We start from the raw sequence: 6,000 nt of genomic DNA, 5'->3' as shown, positions 1-6,000 counted from the left end.
AGCACAGCCCCACTTCATAAATTTACAAAATTATCACATTTTAAAAATCAGTAAATCATGCTATGCTATAAAAATGATCTGGGGGCGACAAAATACCTTTTTGTTTGCGTCTAAGTGTAACTTGAAGCCAAAGAGTCGTCTGATTTCTCCGTTAGATAATTTTTATATAAGATATTTTTTTTTCGGAAAAGGGGGGGGGGGTAGGTTGTATGTTTTGCAGTTGACGATTCATATGATTTTTAAATTATGCTTGGTTCTTTTAATACAGTTTACTTTGTTACCCTACACATAAAATGGATAATTATGTTAATGGAAATATACAAAATATATTTTAAAAAGCCGCGTGAATTAAAAGACTTTACATTTTGTAATAAAGAATTGTTAGGGGGTTTTCAAACATAACATATTTTAAAAGATTTTTTTATTTAACTTTTTTTATGAATTAAATTTAAGATTCATAAAGACAATGGTTTAAGGCAATTAGTAATTTAATCCTGTTTTGTCGAATAAATATTAATTACTTTACTTCATATATACCAAAAAGAAAAACTTAAGGCATTTGTTTTTTGTACGACATATATTAAGAATTCAATATTATTTTTATTATGATAATCAAAGTATAATGCGAACACATGTAGATATACTAGAATGGACTCACTTTGTGAATTTAATTATAAATTAATTTTAAATTTTTTGAGCAAATATTTAGTTGAAAATAGAAAGACAGAAATTTTAGGACAAAAAAGAGAAGTTTGTTTCATAATTTATTTTATTTGAAATGAAAAAGACAAACGATAGCCCATTTCGTGTAACATGCTTGGGATTCTTTAGAAATCACAACTCCCTGAAAACAGATTTCTTGAACAACAATGTACAACAAAAGCAAAACCGCACTCCCATTGCATAACACCACAAATGCAATTTTCCCAGGAATGATCCCAAAATTATATTGCTACTGGCAAAGCACCTAAATTTAGTTGTTATTTTCCAGATAACAAAATTGAATTATCGGGCGTCAAATCGTCATTGCAAATCCCCCTGTGTCCAACGTTGACGTTGAAAGTTGTGGCTTCATAGACACTATCTGCGACGATCAAAGATTTATTTCGCATTTCGGTACCGTTAAAATGACTGAAAGCCCTTCACATATCGATTTCTACGTCTAGGGTTTAGTTTTTTGCACCCCCAGAGTGGATTTTTTTTCTTTTTTTTTTCAACATTGTCCACTTGAAAAAATCAGTGACGGATTTTTTTTTCTTTTTGCAATTTTTCCCCTTTTTTAGGTGCGTAATGGTATTAGATACGATTGAATAGACGTGAAATTGGGCGTACTCATTATGTTGAATTTGAAATCAAAAGAACGAGCTAATAAACAAAACCCTTTTCATTATTTCAAATACCAGAGGAGCAACTCTTTCCTCGTTAATGATACACAGAATATGTGCAAATGAAATATGGTAATGTTTCACTGTTTTGTTTTTTTTTTTTCGTCATGTTGAAAATTTTTTGTCGTAAAGTGGGAGCTCAGAGTTTGCTTTTAATAAAGCGCAAATTTTGAATTACATACTGAAATATTCTTTTAAATACTTTAAAAAAAACCTAGGAGTTAAGTAAACAAGAGAGACAGAGAGAGAACTATGGGTTATTATAAATTACATCACCATTTAATACTCAATAATTCATTCTTTTTCGCAGGTCACAAATTTAAATCGAATGAGACTGACTTATGAACTCGAACGACAAGTATCGATTTAAATTATGTAAATGAATTTCAAAGTATGCAGTAACATATTAAACAAGGGAAGAATAAATGATAAATATTTCATCTTAAATATGTTGATTTATATGTGTTTAAATTGTGATTTTTTAAAATATGTTTTGTTATTGTTTTGTAAATTGTAATAAATCTATATTATCTGAATGAATTGAAAAAAAGAGTTGTTTATTTTAAATGCTGCTTCTGTGTTTATTACATGATTATTTTTGTGAAATTTTTGGAGTAAAAATTGCATTAATTCATACTCAAAAATCTAAATTTATGATGCAAAATATGTGCATTTTTAATCACAATGAGGGGGATTTCACAAGAAGATGGCACTATATGTATATTTGTAAACTCCAGACTAAATAATCATTTAGGTTTGAGCACTTCTAAATCAAGATAACTTCCAAATCTTAATTAAAACTGTTCATTTTATTTAAATTTCAATGCAAGTTTAACAAAAAGCTTTTGAAATTCTCATTTGAAACGAAAAAAAATCTGTATAATTATTTATTTTGAAAACGAACAAGACAAAAAAAAATATTCTGACGAAAGACCCACACAAATTAAACAATTTTGTCTTGTAACACCGGCCCCCGATAATTACTACTTAAACTGTCTTTGAGGAGGGGGAAAACACACGAGCAGCTCTTGTTTAGACGAGCATGGCACCACATCTTGGTAAATTGCTTCACTCAATTTGCGTTGTCTCTGGGAGTGTTTTGTAATGACCAGTTCGCTCTGTCGTTTGTCCCAGCTAATTGCACATGGCACATTCATTTGATCTAATCCCCGCAGATTTCATTAGGTATGCAAATAACTTTATCGTCGCTTGGTCAGTCTGGGCCACTCGGTATCACGGACAGACATCGCGACCTTTGGGTGCCGAGACTGTGGCCGTTCATCTGAATTTCTTTCTCTAGCAGTACAGATACTGTCTTGGGCTACGTATCAGTTTTCATCTGTAAACTCTATTGATTGCAGTAAAGGTCAAAAGGACCTTTGTGTTAGAGTTAACACATTTCGGTGTTTTGGTGGTTTTACAGACAGTCATTTTGCATTGTTTTAATTTCTCGTAACTTGAATGAAAGATTAATCATGCTCGAAAATTTCTTTAATTGTGTAATTATATTTTATGTAAGCTTAGAGTTATATGGTTACAATTTTTTGCATACCTAGGCTTTGGTTTTGAAAAATCGTGTGAATTGTAATGAAACAGTGATTGTTGGGGGTTTATAAAGGTGACTACTGTGATATGCTAGGAGGAAAACATGACCATCTTCAAGAAATGATTAAAGCCACAAAGGGATTTTTTTTTACTTTTTTCAAAACATGACCATCTTTATAATAAATAATTAAAGCCGCAAAAGGATTTTTTTTTTACGTTTTTGCAAAATATATAAATCGTAGTTTATTTCTTTTGTTGACTGGTTTCACATTTCAATCAAGCCTAGGAATTATTTTTTTGGTTTTTCCATAATATAACAAAAGTGTATAGCATCCTTCCTCCATTTTAAAAGCATAGATCACCTTTGTTGAGGAATGCTTACCTGCGAGCAGGTCAAATTCCAAAACTGAATAATTATAAAAATAAAATGAAATATTTGAAGTCAGTGACATTTTGATATGAGTCGATGATCATTAAAAAGACACAATTTCTCTTCATATAATTAATCGTCTTTACACCATGAGGATTTTCCCATATTGCGTCGCAATTAAAAAACTTAAATTATAAATTAGCAACAGTACAATTTTTGAAGTTTAGGAAAAGTATTAAAGTATAAGCTAAGAAATTTTTTGTACTATTAAATACTGAATTTCAAGAAGAAAAAAAACAGATGTGAAATTTGCTATATTATTTATATTTAACTTTGCATTCACATCCATGAAGAATTATATAAAGATTTAAAACTAAACATATCAAAATTTACAATGAATTCAAAGAGTGGATTCGAACTTGATTTGATGGTGTATTTTGTAAATGCCTGTATTTATCTATCGAAGGCTAATCATATCTTATGAATTCTTGGAAAACTCATATTTATGGTTTTTTAAAATGTTCCAATGAACAAGTATCTCAAAAATATTAATCCTTATTTCTTTTTTTTTTATTGGCACATAAAAAGATTTTAAACGTTCGCAATATGTAAATTTCGTTCTTTGAATATACATCGATACAAGCTGTAAATATATGTTTGCCAGTTTATTTTTGTACGTAAGTTTATTTAAAACCTAACAATGAAGTAAATTGCGCATATAGCATGCAATATCAATTCACAAGCTTCATACATGCACATGTATATCATGCGCACATATTTGTTTAAACTTTAAACCATGCAACGAAAACTCTAAATATATTATGAAAAGTGCTAACATTAACCCAGCCTATTTGCGGCATTTGATCAATGCAATTGCCATAAAAAGGCTCAATGCCTCATCAAGAACCAGAGAGCTAGAAATACATGTATGTCGTGTGAAATTGGGGAAGTAAAAGTCTTCGAATGTGCTGTAAATTGCACCCAATTAATCTTTATAATTTTCTTTTGATCTCGGGGTATTTGACAATTTTCCAGTCCATTTCCTAATGAAATTCATTTATTTGTTGTTATTTATAATGATGCTACAACTGATAAGAGTTGATTATGGGCAGATTGGTCGGTTCTATACTTAACTTCAAATGGATACAGGAACTATAAAACGTTTAACAACGGATTTTTGTACCATTAAGTTAAGCTTAGCTATCCAACTTATGAACGTTACAGATTGTTTTTAAGCTACTCTTGGTGTATTTCCTCCCCAATGTTAATAGCAATAGAAGTTTAAATGACTTTCACTTTAATCTGAAATAGTTCCTTTAGCCATAATCGTATCTGTCTTAGTATTTTGCCTTAATGCAAAAGTTTAAGGAAATAGATCATCGTTGATGAGATACTCTCTCTCTCTCTCTCTCTCTCTCTCTCTCTCTCTCTCTCTCTCTCTCTCTCTCTCTCTCTCTCTCTCATAAATAAAGGAGATCCAAATCTTCTGGTCAGAAGACTGAAAAAGATCAACGAAAAAAAAAAATAGTCTCAGATGAATCCCTTATCGTTATGCATATGTATACACTATGTATACATGTATGCCTTGGGTTATATTCTGTATATAGTCAGACACAGGGACCAGACTGTTGGGGGATGCTGGCATCGATCAAAACCCTGTCCCTAATGAAGTTAGGAACACGGTGGTTGTTAGATTAATTGTGCAAAAGTTCCTTGTTACCCAGCTTGTTAGCGTGCTGGCCAAAGTCGGCGATCCCTGCAAAGAATGCTCATGAAAATTCCGATTTAATTTTCCTTAGTGTCGAAATAGCCTCATAAGCATTCCGGTCAGTTTTTAACCCGACCGATTAGGTTCCCCTTTTCAGCAATATCTGCAGCAATCCATACTAATATAACATTCATATTATTCATGAGTATTGTAATTTGTATTGTCCAAAGCTGAAAATTGGAATGGACTAGCAGATCAGAAAGACTTGTTAATCGAGGTCTGGTGAATTTTAACAGCCCCATTCCTGTAATCAGATCAGTTATTTCAGTCAAAATAAATTCATGAATTCGTCTTATTTTATGCCAGTGTTTGAAAATCAATCGTGGAGGGATGATGTGTTGTTTTAGGGGGCCCTTTTTTAAAAAGTTGTTTTCTCCTGTGATTTCTGCTTTTCTTCCATTTCAAGAATGTTTTTGGATTTTTTTTAGGATTTTGCTCTGGTTTTCAAAAGAACCGCTTCCACTTCATAGTGATCACGTGATAAAGGTATGTTACGTAAAGTGTAAGGTGTTCATTGACGCTACCGATGGAGTACGTCCACATGTGTGTGTGTTTTCCAAATTAAAGGTCATTATTTGAAAGAAGTACCTGACAACTTGTACCCTTTGTAACAAACCGCTACATTTTGTGGAGGATATAAATGGAAAGCACTATAAAAAGGGTTTTTTTTAAGATCTAAACGTTTAGACGCTTCAAACTAGGTACTTTAACAACTCCCTGTGTTGTCGATCTTTTGGATGGAATTTCTCACATCGGAATTCGTCGGACGTTATCGATGGACCACGAGGCTATCTAAATGAGTTCAATTATAGCCGATATCTTGAGGTCCTTTTTAGATGGGGAAAAATCTAATGCCTGTTATCAATAAGATATCGGGCCTAATATTTCCGCACAATTTCACGATATGAGCGACTACTATCTATAAATTAGAA

This window comes from Crassostrea angulata, chromosome 5 (assembly GCF_025612915.1).
Source record: "Crassostrea angulata isolate pt1a10 chromosome 5, ASM2561291v2, whole genome shotgun sequence".
NCBI lineage: Eukaryota > Metazoa > Mollusca > Bivalvia > Ostreida > Ostreidae > Magallana > Magallana angulata.
Note: the sequence above shows the minus strand (reverse complement) of the source record.